The 22,984-nt window shown below is 42.7% G+C and overlaps 1 protein-coding gene across 2 annotated transcripts in view; it reads right to left on the reverse strand.

Moving 5' to 3' along the window:
- The window catches only part of FHIT (fragile histidine triad diadenosine triphosphatase), a 1,426,527-nt gene that overhangs the window by 1,380,780 nt on the left and 22,763 nt on the right, over positions 1-22,984 (reverse strand). For both annotated transcript variants that reach the window (XM_047850991.1, XM_047850990.1), the window contains exon 2: positions 12,758-12,806. The gene's annotated coding sequence lies outside the window, so the exon portion shown is untranslated. The remainder of the gene's footprint in view (positions 1-12,757; positions 12,807-22,984) is intronic.

Raw genomic sequence — 22,984 nt, forward strand, 5'->3', positions numbered from 1 at the left:
ATGTCAGCAAAGAAAAAGATGAACTGTTTTACAGGGGAATCATCTTGAACCAGAAGGACGAACATGCATGCTAGGTGCCAGGGCGCGCTCCTGAATCTCTGAGCTAGTGCACATCCAGCTTGATGCCGTGCAACTCTCCATGGAAGAATCGCTCCAAGAAAGCCAAGTGGAGAAGCGCCCTTCACCATCTGTAATAATCTAAGTGGGGAGTCATGGGGGGAGGGGGGAGACAGTGACATGAAGAGATGGCCTCCGGTCCTCAGAACGCACCATAATGAACACTCTGTGTTTCAACAGGGTGAACTTGCATTTCCTCAAAAGGCATTTAGACACAGCCACATAATTGGGAGTGAATCTAAGAACTCTAGAAAGAGCGGCACATTTCCCCACTGACACAGCTGTATTGAAAAATCAACCCATGGTTCTAAGGGAAATGAGAAAACACAACTGGTGATTTCTAGCAAGGCATCCAATCTTCATTTTTGTGATCCCTCAATTCTCAGTTCAAGTATAAACAGACTTTTTTCTTCCCCCTGAAGTAGGAAGAGGATTAAGCAGGCAGGACGCTTTCTGAGTTCTGCATAGCATATGTTCATAAGCTTTCCTTTTGTAGCATTTATGGATTCATTCTGGAGTAGGGTTAAGCTGGAGCAAAGCAATTTGGCATGCTTGCATTTGCTTTATTGCAAGTGCAGTCTGCAGGGGCCACCCTGACCTGAGCGGCAAAAAAGCTTCCTGGAACCCTGAGGGGGATGCTGATTATTTTCCTTACAGGGATGCTCCAGCTGAGACTTCCTCCTTGCAAAACAGAAAAATAGCTTCATGCAAATTATCCTCAGGAAAGTGGTGGCCCCGGGGACAAGCGTGATCATTATCGTGCAAACTTAATTTCTGACCACCGTCAAGGATTGCCCTGCGGTATCTGCACTGCCATACAGCCTCGGGGTCAGCATTCCAATCCATGCCAGCCGAAGGACCCCACTCAGTGACAGATGTGACTTCCCCATCTGTGTGTCCCCTTCTGTGTGCTACATCCACACGACGGAATACGGTGCCGCTCTGAATGAGGGTGCGATAGAAGAATTTTTAGTGTTCACAGTGCAAGTTTAAAAAGCAATACGTAATCATTTTTAAGTGGAAATGCATCCCATTTCTTTTAAACATGTCTACATAGAAAACTGTTAAGACACACCCCAAAAGGCCATAGGTGGTCATCCCTGGGCAGCAGGATCTTGAGCTATTTCTATTTTCTTCTCTTTGCTAATCCATTTCCCAAATAAACTAAAATGCAAGTGTAGTATTTTTGTACTACGAATAAAGTAATTGTAAAGTGGCTTAAAGATAGACTGACATCTACGCAAGAGTGTTTCTGTCTGCAAAACAAAGAAGCATTTCCATTAAAATAATATAATTGACCTGCACCATTAAGAAAGAACTACCACATAGCTCACAGTTCACTTGGCTACTATTATCATCACTAACTACTTCTTAAGCACCTGCTGTATCCTGTGCCCTACAGTAGGCATCAGTACTGGGCTAAGTAACTCAGGTAATAGCTAAATTATTTACATCATTGGGACCCTCCCAGTGTTACTGAGGTTGGAGAACCTGGAAAACAGCATTTAACAAGGGCATTAATCCGTCCACCTGGCCTACAGTGCTCCTTGTCAGAGACTCTCTCCCAATCCTACTGAGAGGGATTAAGTAGAATTAAGTAGGCAGCCGGCCAGGTGGACCCTGTGCCCAGACCACAGCGGACTCCAGCAAGTGTGGGCACCTGACCTAGATCAAGCGATTCAGACATTGCCCCCCAGGAAAGGGGAACTGGAGCAATTGCTGTCAGTCTCTATCCACCCCTTAAGTGGGACAGAGGGGGCTGCAGGGACAGTCAAGGTGGCCCAGGATACATGCAGCACAGCAGCCGGTGTGCAGGGAGAAGCAGTGGGAGAGCACGTGCAGCCCGAGTCGGTCACTGTGCTTCAGGACGGAGACAATGAGAGACAGTGTGGCTTATCCGTGTACCTGTCCTGCTCGAGAGGGTCAACCACTTCCTGGGCCAGTGTCTCAGAAGGCTCTCAGTCCAACCTGCCCTCAAATCGGTGAACTAGCTGGTGGTCTTAGAGCAAATGGTCCGTCTTGGGTTGTTTTTGTTTGGTTCGTTTCTTAAAAACAAATGATTCTGAACTGAGTGGTAGTTAGAAGGGCCAAGGCTATGACACCCTGCATGGCGGATTCCCCCTCTGGTCCTTCTTGCAGCCCTCAGCTAAAATGTCATAAACTCAAGCCCTCCCAGACCAGCAAGTATGAAGAGGTCTGCTCTGTTTTGCCTCCTGTTGCAAGAGGACTTAACTTTTAATTATATATGTGTTGTTTAGTAGTTATGACCTGTCTCCCTCCCTAGGTGTAAAATCATCAGAGGGGGCCCACATTTCTTGCACCTCCTACAGCACATTTCTGGCACATTCTAGGAGGTCAGTGGTAATGAAAGCATCAGTTAGTCAAGTACATTAGTACATACCCATTCATGCAATATACAAACAATCACTGAGTACTTAAAATTGCAAAACTTGGTCCTTTCTCCATAAGGAACTATTGACTCAAAGAAGGATATTAGGTATATATAAAGACAAGAAACACCTATGCAGCAGACACTGCTGAGGGCTTATCCAACAGCCATCCCCTCTTCTGCCTTAAAAGTAAAACTGAGGGATGCCTGGGTGGCTCAGTCAGCTAAGTGTCTTTGGCTCAGATCATGATCTCACGGTTTGTGGATTCAAGGCCCACATCCGGCTCTGCATTGACAGTGCAGAGCCCGCTTGGGATTCTCTCTCCCTCTCTCTGCCCCTTCTATGCTTGCCCTCCCTTTCTCTCTCTCAAAATAAATAAATAAACTTTAAAAAAAAAAAAAGTGAAACTTACATTTTACTGGAGTATCCTCCCTCCACAAAGCCATATGCCCAGAGAAAGGGAGGATTAACGCAGCTCAGGGGTAAATCCTGATTAGTTTAAGAACGGGATGGGTTATAGCTGCTCAGATATCATCTCTTTAGCCCCTAAGGCAGCCAGGCAGAACAGGGTCAAGACAGCCAGACAGACCCCACTCACACCCCCAACACAGGCACACGCATGCACATACCCATACACAAGCCACGTCCAAATATGAGCAGCCTCGGGCACCTGGGTGGCTCAGTCGGTTGGGCATCCGACTTCGGCTCAGGTCATGATCTCACAGTTGGTGGGTTTGAGCCCCGTGTCCGGCTCCGTGCTGACAGCTCGAAGCCTGGAGCCTGCTTCAAATTCTGTGTCTCCTCCTCTCTCTGCCCCTCCCCTGCTGATGCTCTGTCTCTGTCTGTCTCTCAATAATAAATAAACGTTAAAAAAATTTCAAATATGAGCAGCCTCTTCTGTTTACTTAATGTGCTGACCAAACATTATCATTTTCTATGTGTACCATGACAAGAACAAATTTAGATTGGAAAGCACCAATCTAAGCCAATCAAGGTAATCCCATCCCATGTGCCTGTGTATGATTTAGAAAGGAGTACGTGGCTGCAATCAGCCAAATGTCACCTAAGGAGAAGCCTGCTAGAGGGGTGACAGGGAAGGTCCCTTGTTTTTTTTTGTTTTTTTTTTAATTTTTTTTTTCAACATTTATTTATTTTTGGGACAGAGAGAGACAGAGCATGAACGGGGGAGGGGCAGAGAGAGAGGGAGACACAGAATCGGAAGCAGGCTCCAGGCTCTGAGCCATCAGCCCAGAGCCCGACGCGGGGCTCGAACTCACAGACCGCGAGATCGTGACCTGGCTGAAGTCGGAGGCTTAACCGACTGCGCCACCCAGGCGCCCCAAGGAAGGTCCCTTGTTTTTAAAACAGGATACAAAGAATAGTTTCTTATGCCAAGGGATGCTACCATTAGTAGAGATGACTCCCCAGAATGAAGCAGCCATCTTAGAACCGTTAAGGCACCTTGGTCTGAGGACCAAGTCAAAACGGTGAAGATGGCAGAGGAAAAAGGCAAGAAATGAAGACTTTAATAACATTGTTGAGCCACTGAATTAACAGAACCTGGAGTTGCTCTGTTGGGATATCTTGTTCCTTGAGATAATTCATTTTCCTTATTCCGATGGCTTTTATTTTGGGTTCAAATGCAAGTTGGTAGAGAAATTCACAAAAGAAGTGACAATGCTTAGCAATCTGTCAACAGCTTAGTGCTGAAATCCTCTCCCTACAGCACAGTGACAACCATCAAAGGCACCCTGGTGGGACCCCAGTTGCTTGGCACCAGGGAAAAGTAGATTGAGGCTGGATTCCAGACATTCAGAGCCCAGGTTTTATAATGCCTTCCTATCAATCATGACATGCATGGGGCTCAGCAGGTAGATATGGAGAGGGTGGGAAGCTTTTTTTTTTTTCTTAATTCTTTTATTGTTTAAACCATTTTGAGTTGACTTTCTGATTATTTGTAGCCAAAAGCCTCTTGACTGATAAATCTATCTTCATATAATTAGCAACAAATTTATATGACCTCCTTGGAGCAAAAGACTCAGGAGAAAATGGTGCAGAGATACATAGTCCTGCCCAAATTCCTCCAAATCTTCAAATGATGGGTCTTAAGTGAATTTCTCCCAAAGAGGTAGATAATTGAAAGGCCAGGAAAAGAATTAACCATGCGATCATCTGATGCTCTCTCCATCATGAGAGTCATAAAGAACACCACAAATGCTGAAGCATCACCTCGTCTCAGTGGGGGGGCAGCATATTTTAAGCATACCAACTCGTACTCTGCGTTATGCTTTCAGTATAGTTCCCTTTCTGATCTCAAGAACTTCAACAGAGCTTCCAGTCCCTTTGTCCCAAAGCAGAAAGTACTAGAGGGCAATCTCTCAACCAAATCTGGCCCCCACTAAGGATTTTTTTTTCAACAGCCTAAATTCATGGAGGGGTACGTGCTAGACACTAGCAGAAAAAGACAATGATAAAAACAAATTTGGATCATGTTGTTTAAAACAGTTGTTTCCTTTAACCTTGTTTGGGTGGGACTGGACCTTCCTACTACTGGGGAGAAGCTGGAGGTTTTCCAGTTCCTTGAAGTAGTAGAGGCTGGCACTCTGTTCCCAGGTAGATCTCTAGGGAGGCAACAGGACTTTTGGTGGGGATGGTGAGGAGATGCTGGGAAAATGAATACTGGGTCCATGAAATCCAAAAGAGCCCAACCTCCTTTGGAGAGCACAGCAGGGCCACCCAACATTGCTTGGAAGAGGAACCTCCTAGAATAGCCAGCACGGACTAAGAAACAGAAGGTCTTTTCTTGAATGTTCTGTTTGCAGGGGCCAAGGCAGGCCCAAGATGGGCAAGTCTGAGTGTTTTCAGTTAAAAAGCAATCGAGGGGTGCCTGGCTGGCTCCTGATTTCGGGTCAGGTCGTGATCTCGCAGTTCGGGAGATCAGGCCCAAGTCGGTCTGTGAGCTGGCAATGCAGAGCTTGCTTGGGATTCTCTCCCTGTCTCTCTCTGCCCCTCCCCAGCTCTTGTTCTGTCTATCTCTCAAAATAAATAAATAAACATTTTTTTTTAAAAGGCAATTGAAACCCAGAGGATTTGCAACAAGCTCTTTTCCTAGTAGACAGGAACAAAGTCAGTCCTGTTTCATCAAAGTCCTTCCTGTGTCCCATTGTTTCTGAGTGGCCCAGCAAACATTTGTTTACCCCATATTTACCCTTTTTCATCTTCCTGTGAATTATATTCCTTCCCTTTTGAGTCCCAGACCCCCACGCCCTTCTCAAGTCAGAATGATACATATACCTCATTTTGCCTGACTGTTTTTGGAATCTCCATGTCTATGTGGATTCTCCATATGGATAAAATTAAATTTGTTTCCCTCTTGTTAATCTGTCTCATGTCAATTTGATTCTTAGTCTTGCCAGAAGGTCCTTGAATAGAACGGGTCATTCTTGCTCCCCGACATGTGCTATGGCAGACGTGTAACACTTCTGCATCAATGACACTAAGTGAGCAGACACCCCAAACACCACCAAGATAGAACTTCCCAACATTTTGAGGGGGAAAATGTAATGAGGTATGTATGTATGCATGATTAAAATTCAGGCATGCAACATTCAAAACAAGTTTTCAGAATTATACCTTTAAATCAGAATGCAAAGTCGGTTTGTATTTTTAATTGGCTTGACATGTCATGAGCTCCCAAAGGACACCACATTGCCGACAATCCCCACCAGTTATTCAGTATATTCCTGCAAGTCCTGCTACCTTAGAAAGGGAAAATTAATTGTAAGATAGACAGTTCCATAGCTGGTGGACATTACTGAATATTTTCAAAAGCATTCAAATAAAAGGCAACAAGAGAATGCTTTTATTTTAATTCTCTCTAAATAATGCCACACCCCTTCATGGGAAATGGACTATATTTACCTCAATGTGCTGTGAATTAGTGAAGACTGCATATAAAGAAACCAAGTACCCTATATGCATGGCACTTTAAATGGTTCAGATTCCCAAATAATACAAAAGCATTTTCAAGTCACACATGGGATATGAAGTGAAAATGTTCTTGGAGGAAATCTTCTCTAATAATACTTACCTACTTCAGAGGGTGCTGGGAAGCTCTATTAACACCAACAGAATACTTTTAGATCTTCAAATAAAAGGACTATAGAAATGCAAAGTATTATTATTATAGTTCTGAAATAATTTCACACCTAGGGATGAGAAAACCCCAGGCCAAATTTTACTGCTTCTCTCCTGCCTGATAAACAAGAAATGCCACAAGCTGGGGGGGGGGGGGGGGGGGGGGGGGTGGAAAGCAAATAGAACAAAGACATCAAAGTTTCTCTTTTCCTTGAGCTTTCTATTTCCTCCAGAAGTCATTTTAGGGGACTCAGGGAAAAAAAAAAAATGAGTCCGTTTAAGGTCAGGGTTAAGTACAGAGACAATAGACAATGTTCTCATTGCCTTTTTTTTTTTTTTTTAAATCCAGATAAAGTAACTACCAACTGAGGTGAAAAAAATACACCTGTCCACTTCTATGGGGCATAGTTCCTCCAAAAGCACTGGCCAAACTTAAAAATGGCCTGATAAATCATTACCTGAATCACCTACCAGTACGATCTCACCTAGGAGGTCAGAAAGCAGCTGCTTTAACCAACAGCAGGATTTCTACTTAGCCACTGAAAGCACAAGACGGTCATTCATGGCCGCTGATGGAGGTGGTGGTGATGTTGCTGGTGGTCATGATGGGGAGGATGGTGATGACAGTAATGATAGGACATTAAGAAGAAAAGTTCTCAAACCCTGCTTGTCAATGGGATCATCTGTGGAGCTTTTTAAACTACAGGTTCCTGGTCCCCATTTCAGATCTACTGATTTTGAATCTGAAGAGAGACCTCAAGTCTTCATTTTGTTTTATTTTAACATGGCCATTAGGATAACAACTGAAGTGACAGTGCTTGCAAATCATGTCATGATTAAGAATACAGGCTGTGTAGGGGCGCCTGGTGTTTCAGTTGGTGAGGGCCTGACTTTGGCTCAGGTCATGATCTCACAGTTCACGGGTTCAAGCCCCGCGTCGGGCTCTGTGCTGACAGCTCAGAGGCTGTAGCCTGCTTCAGATTCTGTGTCTCCCTCTCTCTCTCTGCCCCTCCCAGGCTTGTACTCTGTCTCTCTCTGTCTCTCTCTCTCTCTCTCTCTCTCTCTCTCAAAAATAAATAAAAGCATTACAAAAAAAAAAAAAAAAAAAAGAATGCAGCCTTTGTAGACAGACTGGCTGTAGTCTAATCCCAATTCTGACACTTATGAGCTGTCTGAGCAAAATACTTCAACCTTAAGCCTCAATTTATGCAACTATAAAATGGAAATGCCGTTACTAGCCACACCTCATAAGGAAGATGCCTAGGAAAGTAAGCAAATTTTGAAAGCTTATCTTAATTCCAAGGAAGACCAAAAGTCACATGTTAAAGAAAACAGTGCTAACCAGACCAATGTGATAAGTATTACATACTGATTTAAACAAAAATTGTGAAAGAATTATGTTAAGAGGCTATGGGGACCAGAAGCAGTGAGGGTGGGGAGTGTCAAAGAGCTATTGCTCACACTGATACAGCAGGAAAACACAGTATAAGCACATTATTTGGAAACAGAGATAAACACCGGAAGTACCAGAGCTGAAAGTTGCCCACTGAGGGGTAGGAGTTGGAAGGGTGGGAGAAACGCAGGAGGAGGTAGGTGTTGCATTTTTCGATATTTGCTTTTTAGTGCTGTTTTATTCAAACCATGTACATAAGTCGCTTTGACAAAAATAAAAATGAATTTTAAAAGATAATTCATAATGTGTATAATATTATATGTCTTCACATACTAGGGTTAACATAAGGTTTTTCAGTCGACCCAAACCTGCTTTTTAGAAACTGATGGATATAATCCCTCCAAATGCACCACCAAAATATCCAGTTCTTAAAAGTGTGCCGTCACCACCTACTATGTCCCTGGCGCACTGGAAGTTCTAAAAAGGCATTTGCTGAATTGAACTGAGGATGGCAGAAAGACCTGTAAATATAAAGAAAGAAGTTCCTCTGTGCCATCAAGGTCACATCAGGAAAGAGGCAGCAGCTTCACCTGGGGTGTTTGAGGTGAATGGAATAAAGGGTGTGGGAAAGGGTAAGGGAAGCCAGAAGGGACAGTCTAGTACCGTGCAGGTAGCAAAAACAAAACTGTCGCTCCCCCAGACTTAAAGGGGCAAGGAGAAGGAGCAGTTCCCAGAGAGCAGCGGGAGCTTTAGCCACAGAAGAGGGGCCCTTGGCCGGAACTGTGGCCCTCCTTAGAGGGTTATAGTCACTACCAACCAAAGTGTGGCAAGGAAGGTAGGGAATGATATTCTAACCTTGAATTCTTGGATTTTCACCCAGTGCCTTCCATGGGCTAATGCAAGAAAAAGCTGGAGAGCTAGGAAGCCCAGGTAATGCTGACAACAGAGGTTAGCCCCCTGGGGCACAGAGCCTTTCAGAGGAGCAAGAAGCTGGAGGCACAGAGAATATCCAGCACAAGCAGTAGGCAGAGTTCTGTTTTTATTTTTTATTTTCTTGAAGTTTATTTATTTTTGATAGAGAGAGAGACAGAGCACGAGCAGGGGAGGGGCAGAGAGAGAGAGGGAGACACAGAATCCGAAGCAGACTCCAGGCTCTGAGCCATCGGCACAGAGCTCGACTCAGGGCTCAAACTCACACACCTGGAGATCATGACCTGAGCCAAAGTCAGGTGCTCAACGAACTGAGCCACCCAAGTGCCCCTGGTTTTATCTTTGGTTTTAAATTTAAGTCCCTTTTCTACTCAGCCTTCTAAAAAAAAAAAATAATAACAAATAAAAAGTAAAAAGCCCTTGATTTTTCAATGTGTTTAATAAATATAAGTGGCATCATCATCATCACCTAACACACTGATGTCACGCAGCATTTGATAGCTGGCTAAGCACTTTCACACACGTTGCCTTTATGTCATCCCTCAAAACAGCTCTATGCGGTAGACAGGGCAAGGCTTACCCTGATTTTACAGGTGAGGTTAAGACCTTAAGAAAAGTTAGGTATTTTGCCCAGAATCATAAAGTTACCAAGAACAGAGCCCAAGTTCTTAACGATTCAGTTAGGGCTCTTTCCACCCATACAATGCTGTCAAGCTACTTATTCACAGTGAGGAGTGCACAATTGATGTTCCTGTGGGGGGAAAAAAAATCATCAACCAACTTTGTTCTAGGCACTGCACAGAACAGAGAAGCAGTCAACAAACAAGACACCAGGGGAAATGGAGCCCACTTGCCCATTCTGTTGTCAAGAAACCACAAGCAATGCCAGAGACGAAAATAATTGAGTTTTCAATCACATTTTACACATCATTGAAAAGAAGGTGTTCAGTAGGGCAAGAAAAGTGTTCAACAGAGGAATAAAAACTCAGGGAAAAGCAGAAGAATATCTCACAAGTTTTGTTTTGGGAGGCTGGAGTAGGCAGAAGGAAATCACAGTCCCTTTACAAGCCACCTGCCACAGAGAGATCAGGGCCCCAGAAACTGGAGGGAAGACCTCTCTGCTTCTCTTGCCCTTTCCACCTCTACCCCTGCGTATACACACATCCTTTGAGAGCTCAGAAAAGCAGCCACAAGTGACTTCTTTGTGCCAAACAAAGGAGTAGTGGGAAGTCCAGCAAAATAGCCCATTTTTGAAATACTAATTGAGAACTCTGCATCTTTTGTGACCTACTGCAAAATGTTCAGTTACTTGCCCATGAGGGAAGAAAGTAATGAATGGTATTTTAATTGTAAACCTCCAGACATCCTCCATTTATTCCAAATCTAGCTCCCTGATGTGTAAGCTACTCTACCAGTTTAGGCTTCTGTAGTTGCAAAGCAGTAGAAGCCAGTTGGCTAATTTGAGGATTATTGGAAGGAAACTAGGGACTCAGCAAATCCAAGGCAGACTGGAAACTAAGGCTTAGCAACCATCAGTCACCAAGACAGACATGGAGACTGGGGAACGGGAAGAGCTAAGGTGGCCCCAGAGTGGAGTAGATATTTTCAGAGCAGAATGCCAACTTGGAAAAAGGAGAAGAATGCCACAGCTCAAGATTCAACTTGTACACGAGCACCCACCTAACCAAGCTGGTGATCACGCCCCCAGCCCTAGGCTGAGTGTAGACTCCTGGTTACAATTCCATTAATCAAATCACCTTAAGAGGAAATAAAGGTGCTGTCAGGAAGGGGAAACACATAAATACTGGGAAAGAAAGCAGAAGGACAGAGAAGTCCCTCTATACTTACCAAGACTCCCTTCAAAAATTCCTTAAGAATCTAACTAGCTAGCAGTTAGATCGCTAATTTCTTAAGATGACATTAATTAGTAATTGTCTACACACAGCCAAAGAAAGTGTTTACCCTGACGCCTACAAACCTTCAACCTGACAACATTTTACTTCCAGAGGTCTCACGTCTCACACAACCTGAAAGCTCTCTTTTCGTGTGAAAAGAGAAGGCAGAATTGGTCCTTCTCTAGGCACGACATGCTCTTCAGAAACATCCTGAAGCATCCAAAAAGCACAGACTTGTCAAAATGTCTGATGAATACATTCAGAAGGGTGCTGATTTGATGACAATGACGATGATGGGAATATTAGGAAGAGCAGCTGCAACTAACATGTACTGAGTAGTTGTCATGGGCCAGGACAGAGTAATCCATCTACCCTCTGCAACATCCTATGAGGAAAACAGTATTATAACCTCCTTTTCACAAACTAGGAAACTGAGACACAGAGCGGGTAAATGACGCATCCATGGTCCAATAGCTAATAAAGGCCAAACCGGGACTGAATCCATGTCTGACTCCAGAATACCAATTTAACAACAGATTTTTGCTGAGAGCAGAGGAAATGGACTGTGCTGGGTGAAAACCCTCTCCAAGAGAAATGTGAGCCCCATAACTGTACCTAAAGATCGCAAGGTTCTCAAGATTGCTACAATATCACCAATTCCAAAAATTGATGAGAATTTATTTCTAAGAAGCTATCAAGATGTGGTGCAACTGTCCAGAGATAGGCGGAGTTATATGGCTGAAAGCCATTACAGAAGAAGTCCAGGCCAACCAGCTTTCATGGGCTGGAGTTTAGTCATCCCAAAGCAAATCCTCAAAACCGTGTTTTTATAGCTTGTTTTGATCATTCAAGAGAAGTTTTCTCCAATTTGCCTGTAAAATTGTTCTTCACCCTCAATATAAATATTAAAAACTCAGACCCAGAAGTAGATCTGTCATAAAGTTGGGAATAACTTAAAATATAAGGTAAATCAAAATGGCTTTTCAACTTTAACTAAAGTGGTCACGGTCATGATTGCTGTAATAAAAACGACAGGAAAAAAACCTAAAATTGTCAAAAACATAATTGATGATGAAAACAAATGGAAAATTATGGCATATTTCACCCTGGCCACCAAAGACTCTTGATGAAACTGCAGCCCTATAATTCCCCAGAATGAATTCTTTAAATTAAAATACTTCATGCAGAACAGAAATTAAACAATGAATCAAAGAACAATGCCATGTAGTGGTATGCGTATAAATATACCTAGCAAAGAGGAAACAATTACATTTTTCCATGTAAAAAACCAACTCGATTTTAATGTGTCACAGAAAGGTGCTAGGTACTTTTCCCATTGCTTCCCACTTGGAAGTTCATTTCCGGTAACTCACTTAGGGTCCACAGAGACTGGGCAGGATGAAATTAGCTACACCAAACTGGCTGGCTTTCTCCTTCCTACAAAACTAGGTCCTCCACGCAACTGCACAACTGACTTGCGTGATAAATTTCATCCAGCCCAATTCAAATGCCACTCTGCATTTTAGTTTAAATGCTTTATTTGGCCAGCTGGTTTTATTTAACCATCGACTAGAAGCAGTACGAGTGCATTCTTTTTCCATCTAGCATTAATCTTAGTAAACTTAGCTCCAGTGGAATGTCTTAACTGCTAAGAAGAAAGCAAAAGTCAGCAAGCATACAATTGCATTTGGCTACCCTCAGCACATCATTTTATTTCCTCCTGCTCTCTGCTAACTATTGCTCAGCACTTTTGCCTAAGAGGGAGGACAAGCAGGTGGTTAAGGAAGTTGTCCTGTCAGCTATATCTTTAATCCAAGTGTTTAAATCTCTGAATAAAAGAAAAATCAATGTTGTAAAGGCAATGTTTGTCAAGGCCATGTAATAAATACACTTACCTTTACAGACTGTTCTCAATGGATTTTCCTCCTTTGCTGAGCTTCAAAGCTACAAAGAGATAAAAACGAAAGTAGTGAGTTATCTGCGAGTGAAACACCAAACATTTTCTCTTCGAGTCTCCAAGTAGAATCTCCATATGCCATGGTATGTGGTGCTGGCCGAAGAAGCCACTGATAAAACCCATGCCTTGTACCTCCCTCACGAAGAGGCCGATAAAAGACACCCTCATCAAGTGCACACATCTACCCAGAATTGAATCACAAAAACCGGCCAGACCTACAGTGTTTTGGGTTGTGAACTCCTCAACAGAATGGGAATGGTTTATAAAGTGCAGAGATGAAAATGGAATCAAACGTTATGCAGCACACACAGTCTGACCAGGCATTTTATTTGCTTACTTCTTTCATTGTCATCTTTCTTGCACACTCGACTTCCATTTCTCTGCCAAGTTTTATGTGGGGAAGCCTGTTCCATATACACAAGGTGCACGGCCTTTTCAATCTAGACCTCGCCACTTGTTCCCATGAGTACACATATGCAAGCTGACAGGCGCAGTCCCCTTTCTCATGGTAGAGAAAAGCCCCCCAAACGGAGGAAACCCCGCTTGACATTTCAAATAAAAATCTGACTTGTTAAATTAAACTTCCTGTGACTAAACCATGCCACATACTGAGCACACACGGGTCCACATGACAAGAGGTGTGGTACATTATGGTTTTGTTTTTTTTTTTCTTAAATGTTTATTTTATTCTTGAGAGAGAGACAGCACAAGCAAGGAAGGGACACAGAAAGAGGGGAACAGAGAATCTGAAGCAGGCTCGGTGCTAACAGCAGAGAACCCAATGTGGGGCTCGAACTTGGGAACCACAAGATCATGACCTGGGCCAAAGTCAGACATTTAACCAACTGAGCCACCTAGGCGCCCACGTTCTAGTTGTTAAACAATATGGCAGTCCACCCTTATTGGAGGTTTCACTTTCTGTGTTTTCAGTTACCACCAGTCAACAGTGGTCTGGAAGTAGATGATCCTGCTACTGACAAATTATCAGAAGGTCAAAGTAGCCTAAGGCCACTCATGGTGCCTACGTCATTCACCTCACTTCACTGCATCTCGCCAGCCTCTTATCATCTCACGTCATCACAGGAAGGGTGAGTACAGCACAATGAGATATTCTGAGGGAGATCAGAACTGTTGCTCATCTCTTACTATGCCTAACTTATATACCAAAAAAACATAGTATATACAGGGTTTGGTATCCACAGTCTCAGACATCCACTGGGGGTGTCAGAATGCACCCTCAGTCAATAAGCAGGGATCTACTGTAGTAATAACATTTCAAGGGGCTGATTCTGTATCAGTACATCATTACTCATATGATGACTCCATGTGGTCAAAAATAATGGAAATATTGCCTCTTTCTGTCATTCTCAGCTAGGTCCCAACATCCCCTACAGGTGTAATAGTTGGCAATGGCCAAGTAATTCATGGTTTTCCCATGGTTCTTTCTCTTTTCCTTCAGTGTCCTAAGTACCTGCATTATTAGCTCTTACCAAAGAACCTAATACCACTGATGCATGACCACTAAAGAACATAACTAAACTTGGGCTGTGATGTAAATCTTGGAATATTAATGCAGGAGATAAAGACCCTCTATGAGACAACATCAGAAATTTCCCCTTCCCCCTGTATTACATGGATTGCAATAGATTTGGGGGAAACATAATTTGGAGAAGACTAGATAAAATAGTATAATATTGCATTTTGCAAAATATAAGAGATTTGTGGTCTGACAACTGCCTTTCCATTTTAAACACAACAAAATATGATGATAATTTAAATACATATATATCCAAATAGTCAAGTTCAAAAGAAAGGGAGAAGACAAATATGAAAAGAAAATGAATGTAAATTTTCGAGAATGAGACATGAATTCTCTTGAAAAAAAAGCACCCCAAGACCTCAGCAAGATAAATAAAAGCAAATCCACAGGTAGATACATCAGAAAGAAACCACAAAACACCAGAGATAGAAAGTCTTAAAGTCAATCAGAGAGAAAAAATAGACTCCTTGCAAAACAACTTGTCATCAGCAAAAATAAAAGCAAGGCAGCAACGGAATAACATGTTCAAAGTACTAAGGGGGAAAAAAGTTCAACAAAAATTCTATAGCCATGCTAAACCAATTATCATGCAAGAATGACAAAGAAATAAGGACATTTTTCAGGGGGGAAACAGACTGTTTTCTGTTTACAGTAGTGGACTTTTGCTGAAAGAAATACTAAAAGACATAATTGAATAAAAAGGAATTGAACCCAGATGGAAGGAATGAGTATCAAAAAGTGATGGTAAACAAAGAAATTAGCAAGCATGATGGTTAATCTAGTTAATTTAATAATAAATAATGGGTATTGAATAATAATTACTAAGCCTTGGTTGTAAAAAACCAACAACAATAATTTTTAGGGTTTGCAAATAACGAGAAATGAATGGTTGGCTATAATTATACGGAATAAGTGAGGGGAATGAATTGCTTAGAAGGAAGAAACAGATACTGATAAATTGTTAAAGATATGCATTAAAGTTACCGACCAACTTGTTAAGGATAACCAGCATTTCTTGCTCTATGTATATAACCAAAGACACCCTTGCATAGATGCTCACAGAGATGCATACAAGAATGTTTAGAGCATCATTGCTAGAATGCCAAGAACTCCTGAAAACAACCCAAACATCTATCAACAGTACAATGAATACATACATTTTTACAGTCTTACAATAGGGTATTATACAGCTTGGAAAAATCAGTGAAATAGTTACACACATCAACATCTATGTCTCTCAAAAATATGATATAAAACAAAGAAGCAAGTCATAGAAGACTAAATATATTATTCCATATATACAACATGTTCAAAATGACAAAAATACATACTATCTTGTTTTAGAATATAACAAAAGTGCCAAAAACCATAAAGAAAAGCAAAAGAGTGATTTACACAGAATTCAGGCTACATTTAGCTTGAGGGCAAGGGAGGAGATATAATAAGAAGCATTGGGGAAGATTCTGGAATATGGTAATGCTCTATTTCTTGGCCAGGAGAGAGGTATCTCTATGTTCAGTTTATTATTTTCCATAATAATTATAATATAGTACAATAACTATAAACAACTGTAAATATGCACTTCCAAAAATTATTTTGTATGTATGCTCTATTTCACAATTTTAAAACATGTACGAGTAATCAAAAGAATAGAAATGTCCAAACCAACTAAGGGAACAATATAGTGAACAGAAAACTCAGCCAATTCTCTACAGAAGACTGGAATGGAAGCAAGCAAGAAGCAAAGGAAAGCACAATGCATAGAAAATACAAAAGGAAATATTTAAAATAAGTTCAAATATGTCACTAATCAGAGTAAATGGACCAAGTACATCTGTTAAAATAAATTTTTTAAATGGATATTTTTAAACTTTGCTATATGATGTTTACAAGAAACACATCTAAAACATAAAGAGAGTCTGAAAGGAAAAGTATAGAAAACTATAACAGGAACCAAAAGAAAGCTGAGACCTTCACTGGGGCTGTCAGCTGAAATACCTACATGTGGCCTCTCCATGTGCCTTGAGTCCCCCAACATGGTGGCTGGGTTCCAAGGGCAAGAGTTCCCAGAGAGGGAGTCAGGCAGAAGCTGTATTCTTTATGGCCTAGGCTTGGAAGTCACTTGAACACCATTTACATTTAACACCATTTGTGACAGGGCACTCACAAACCCCCATGGAAACTCAAGGAGAGAGAAGAAAGGCTCCAACTCTTGGCAGGAGGAATATTGGTCAGTGCTCAGCGAGAAGAGCACACGGGACTGGATAGATGTGTTGGTGTGACCACCTGTGGAAAATGTAACCTGCCACAGCATTCTTTGCAAGTACACGTAGAGCATAAGCCACACTGACCACATGTTAGGTCCCAAAGGTAGTCTTCGCAAACATCAAAAAACAGATACCAATCAAAGTTCTCTGATCACGGTACATTAAAGTTAGATGTCAATTATGAAATCATATTTTAAAAACCTGTGTTTGAATATTATAATCTTCAGGACAGTTTCCCTTGCAGAGCTGGGGTTGGATGAGACCACTGAACGAATCCCACTGCACAAGGGTTCTCATCTGAAGCCCAAATCACCACTTTGGTTGTGGATATATTGAATTTGAGGTGCCTGAGAACTATCTAAAAGAAACGTCCAGGTAGGGAGTTGGATACTTGTCTCTGTGACTCAGAGAGGAGGTTTGGGAATGGTGAGTTATCCAGGCGTAGGAAGTAATGTGATGTGAGTATGGATGTGGCTGTCCAGGGAGACGGTACCAAGTAGGAAGGGAAGATCTGATCCTTGAGGACTTTCAACATTTAACACCTGTGTTGAGGAGGATGCTGCCCATATAGGAGAGAGAATAGTTGCCAGAGAAGTAAAACAGAAACCATTAAGTGTCACAGAAAGGTCAAGTGATAAAAATACTAAAAATGCCCAGCGTGAAGGTCACTGAGGAGCCCAGTGAAAACTTAGACTAGTTGAGACGAATTCAGTTGGGAGTTAGTTACGAAATAAGTGGAAATTAAAATGAAGACAAATAAGGACAAATTGTAGACATGTTTGGGTGTGAAGGAGAGGAGAGAAAATACCAACAGGAAGTAGATAAAGGACAATGAGAGTTTCTTTGTATAGTTTATAAACGGGGAAAAACCTGAGTGTCAGGGTGATGAGAAGATCCAGTTGAGACTAAGAGGCTAAAAGCAGAAGAGCAAGAGAGGGTAACCAGTGCTACAGGTTCCCAGAACGTCAAAAGGGATAAGTGGTGAGACTGGTCTTCCAAAAGAACTTTGGGCTCATCCTGGTCATGTAATGCCTTGTGACAAGCATGCATGGGATTGCCTCAACTTATTACTTTCTCCTGCGTGTATGTTTTATCACCTTGATTTGCATCTAAACTCTTCAAGACCCAGGACCTTTATTGTTCAAAGCAACCTCACCTGCCCGTGCATTGTGAGCCCCAGATTCTATACCTGCACCAAATCCTCCTTCGGTAAACACTTGTGGAGTAGACAAGTACACGTGGATTCTACAGTCTTCGTGTACACCTCTGGCACCCAAGCATTTTCCACATAGGTCTACGTATCCAAAGCAGGAGCAGGTCAGGATCAGGAAACTCTGGTTTCAATGCCCAAAGTACACATCTCTGGACAAAAGTCAGGAATGCCCACCCAAAGTAGTCCTCTCCTTCCCACATTTGCCTTGACCCAAAAATCCAAGGACCTAAACTTCTATAGGCCATGAAGACATGTTTACCTGCAGCTACAACGCGGTACACCACTTCCTACTCCCCTCAGGCCTAGCTCATCCCCATTTTGTTCTAGAGCAGACAGACTCTGTCTGACCTCATATGACCCTCATATGACCTCTTGCAAGACAGACTAGCTTTCGATCAATCCAGATAGGTTTGGGCTTCAGCTGCTCCTAAAAGACATAAAAACGGAAGCAGAGTAGTACGGGCCAGTTAATACACTGATCTATCTTGGTGGTTTTTCAGAGGACAGCCACCTAGAAAGTCTTCACCAACCCCAAGCCCCTCACTCCATGACCCAGCCCCCAGCCCCCTGAAAAACCAGTCAGCATTTAAACAAGCATTGTTCTCAAATAGAGAAACCTTCTTTGCGATTCATTGTCTCCCAATTGAAACCTAGGTCTGGGAACCATTCAACTGCACCTTAACATGGCCAGGAACTGAGGGATTTCCCCCCATTGTTTGCATTCTGTAGCCCTCGCCTAACCTGACTGCCACAGGAAGGGATTGGTTATTGACCTTTAAGTCTTTAACAATTACCTACAAATCTGGGAAAGAAGTCTTTTCAGTCGGGAATGAAGACCAGACACAAGAATGAAGACACTGAATAAAATCGGCCCTTGTTTTCCTTCTTAGGCTACGTTCAGTGAGCTGTTACTGCCGACAAATTATTGCAACATCCTTTCAAATGATAGCCAATTTTCAACTCAGAGAAGATTCTTAAACCTTTTTCTACGTATTGGTGAAAATCAGGCAGCTGGAAAACATAGCTCTGGTTAAACGACCTGATGATGAATGGATATTTTAAACACATGGAATTATTTGTAAATCTGCATACTGATTTAAATACTCACATGAAACAGCAGCAAGGACACTAGAAACTTGACATTTCTCAGGTATATTCCTAGAAGTTTTATTTCAGTTTGTATGTATGTATTTCTATTAGAATTTCTAATTCAGAATCTGTGAAACTGATATATTTAGAGTTCAGAGGGGTGGTTAGAATAATTCTTAGTTTTGTTATTCACCTAGAAAGCTGAGCAATACTGTCAAAATACATATGGAAGTCTTTCCACTAGACCTTAAGTTCAACAAAGATACAGACAACATCTATCTTGTTCTGCACTGAATCTACATCCTCTACAACAGTATCTGGCACATACACACACTCAATAAAATTCGCTAAATAAAGGAATATTGTAAGTTTGCTTTACTATTAAAATTGAAAATTCTTTTTTATTAAAGATCTGTTTTTGAAAGAGAGCATGCGAGTGCAAGTGGGGGAGGGGTGGAGGGAGAGGGAGGGAGACAATCTCAGGCAGACTCCATGCTCAGCACAGAGCTTCACGCAGGGCTCGAGACTGTTAGATCATGACCTGAGCCAAAAGCAGGAGTCAGACACTAAGCCACTCAGGCATCCCAAGATTTTTTTATTTTCTAAGTAATCTCTACACCCAACATGGGGCTTGAACTCATACGCCAAGATTGAGAACCACACACTTCACCAACTGAGCCAGCCAGGGGTCCCTAAAATTGAAAATTCTTAAGTTAGGGTTAATTTTGTTTATTTTTGTTCCTTTTTTTTTTTCCTTTTCTTAATTTGTACCCTAGGGCTTTCGTAAGATGAGAAGATCTCTCTATACAGAAGCCTACACTTCTGTGGCCACACACACACACACACACACACACACACACACACCCCACACCATCGCCACACCTGTTCAATGCTGTCATATTTGCCAGACATCGGAAAAGCAAATTTGCCAAGAATATGAGCTCTGGAAAATCATTAGGTGACGTCCAAGGAGCTGCATACCAATCAGCCAATAATTAGCATGTTAAAATTCAGAGAGCTAGTGACGAATCAAATTGCATGAAATCTCGGGGAGCATGACCCTGGCCAGGTTAGTGCCCTGGCTATGGGAAGGCAGTGGCATTGTCTGACCAGCCAGACAGGACTGGGAAGTACCATGGCCACTCTAATCCCAGGGGGAGACACTCTGACAATGTGACATTTGCACAGGGATGCCCTAACGTGGCCCCACTATGTTTCCTCAAAATGGGATGACATTTCAAGTCAAACAGCTCTGATCCCAATAGTACAAACCCTCCCCAAACTCGAATATAACCTGATTTTGAGAAAAACAGGGTCATCTCAGAGAGAAACTGGGGTTGCCCAAAAGCAATGTAAAAATAATCAATTTTTAAGGAAGGTCAAACCAGATATTCAGTGTTTAACCTCATTTGTTATCATTCCATCATTACACAGACCTCAGAGAGCCTTCATCTAAAAACCCGTTCTCATTTGAGCAAAATCCTGTTCCTGGAGCATCCACACTGGATACTTTTTAATGAATGCTGAAGCCAGTTACAAAATTGAGCTACCAAAAGGTGTGGAGAGTGACTGTTAGTGCACTGTGTCCTCACCAAACCCCTGCTGTCTGGAACTGCTGTCCACATGCAAGTCTGTCCAAGGATGTATGGCCACTGCTGTTCCTGCTGCTTCCAGCCTATCTAAGGTCACCTTTCTTACATGGCTGATTCATTCTAAAGGAAGAAACACAGAGGTTGGAGAACACCAACTCCCCATTTTGGTTTCTGCAGTACCCATACGCCTGGGGGAACACACTTAAAAAGAGTCCAGGATGAAGGGCCCATCCTCTAACCAGGCCCACCTGGCTCTTGGGGTAAACGCTCTGCCTCCACCACATGGCCTGTGTGTGCCTGGTTGGAATATGTTCCCACTCCAAGCCAACGGTGACTGGCCCACCAGCTCCCCCCCCCCACCCCCCACCCCCATTCCACTACAGGGTCAGTCAGCAGCCTGTGCTCCTCCTGGCTCGTGGCCTGATGCTCCGATAGCCCAGCTACGTCACTGTGGAGAGGGAGTCTGGTTGTGCCCTCCTCTGAACTCTCCATCTGGAAGATTCTCTGGCCTCCTTCCCTCTCATTTTTAATCTGACAGACACTGCTGGACAGGGAAACTCAGAGCACACCAAAGTTCATTTTCCCTTCCCTGATTCTCGGCTGGCTTAATCACAGGGGCAGAACGAGGTTGGCATGGACCGGGATGCCAGGAATTAAATGAGGGTCCCTGACCACTGGATCGCATTAGTCCTGCCTTCCAAAGTCTTAATTAGTCTTCCTCTGCCTGGCACACCCACTTGCCTTTGGAAAACAGGAAGGTGGCAGAGTAAGATGCCATGTTCACAGCAAGTATTCCATAAAATATTGGTTGAGAAGGACAGTCGCAAATGCCTGCTGGCTCAGGGCTTTGCAACAACAGTCAGTTTTGAGGTCTGGGCCCCAGCGGCAAGATTTCTGCTCCCCTTTCTAATGCAAACTGTTATGCAGTGTTACCCTGAGTGATATTCAGACCCTAGCTCAATTTGGAAGCAAAATGATCTTAACAAACAGTGGCAGACTTACAGATAGGCTGCTGAGTCTGGGGACCAAAATAAAGGACAAAATGAAGAAAAAAAAGAAAGTGAAGGATTGATGGCGAATGGAGAGAGGAAAACGAACAAAGAGAAATGAGGAGGATTTCGGGACTACATACCTCAGCTCTACTACTCCGAAATGAGCTCTGAACATACCAAGGACCCAGGGGTGGAAGCAATGTGGGGGAAATCACAGAAAGGAGACAGAGCAACAAATTTGGGGATTTTGATGCTGGAACAGATTCGGGGCTAGCGGTGAAATAGATGCAACAGTAAGTAACGTTTGAGAGGTTTCAAAAGACAATGAGTCTTAATTCCCTTCTGTTTTGCACCTCTTGAATTAAAGTGAGACACCAAAATTTGCTATTTTTCTAAGAGGACATTGACAGATACAATGGAAACTCTGAATACATTTTTTCCCTCTGCATTCATTATCTCTGGCCCTTATCCACAGGCCTACTGCAGACTAAATTGGATTCTGGATCACTGGTACTGAGGCGCTGCAATTAATTAACAATAAAAACATAATATTTATATCCAGGCCTAACAACATCTGACATTTAAACTATTCTGCCAGTCGGGCAAATTCCATTCGACAAATTTTCATTTTAATGAACATGACAGGCCATGGTTTACATGATAGGCCAAGGAGCAGGACGGAGTTGATCTCCTGGCATGGGTTCTCAAGGCCTGGCCACACTGCAGGAGAAACAAGCTGGGGAACTGTCAGAGAAACAGAAATACCAGATCCCCGGTCCCACGCAGACAGACCAAGAACACACGGCCCACAACAAAGATCCTAGCAGGCAACTGTCCCTGTTTCCTGTGCAGGCTCAGCGTTAAATACCTCCTGCTCCTTATGATCCACTGGATAATTTTCCTATCTTCGGGCTGCTGACATTTTCTTTGGGGCACGAAAATCCCTTAGTCCTTCCTAATTAAAAAGTGATAAACGTTTTGCAAGGCGTCCAATAATGTGCAAAGTACACAAGAGTTGGAACTGATGCAGCTTTCTCAGTTGGCACAAGACTGGCCTTCCGTGTTTTGCCAGATGGTGTATCTCAGTAAGTCCCCAATCCCTGACTCAAGTGAGGGGCATTGTCAATACGATGCTGAAGCAGAGACTATCTTTAAATGCTATCTTATTTTACATTATACCAATGCCAAAGGCCTAACATTTTTTTTTCCTTGCTGGAACTTTCACAGCTAAAGAAGTTTTCATTTTTCTGTGACTCATTAGTCAAGCCAACAGGAAGGAGATGGTAGAGATGAGGGGGAAAAAATTTCAATTCCCTAAGAACCATGTAAATTCGCTGGAAACCAACATCAGAGACCAGATCTCCCAGCCTGACCTCTTAACACTCCTCTGTGGGTTACGGGTCACAGGACCCTGGGTGAGATGGTGTAGAGTTCCCCAAACCTGTCTTCACTACCCCAAAAATGTGGATGTA

Source organism: Prionailurus viverrinus, chromosome A2, assembly GCF_022837055.1.
Source record: "Prionailurus viverrinus isolate Anna chromosome A2, UM_Priviv_1.0, whole genome shotgun sequence".
NCBI lineage: Eukaryota > Metazoa > Chordata > Mammalia > Carnivora > Felidae > Prionailurus > Prionailurus viverrinus.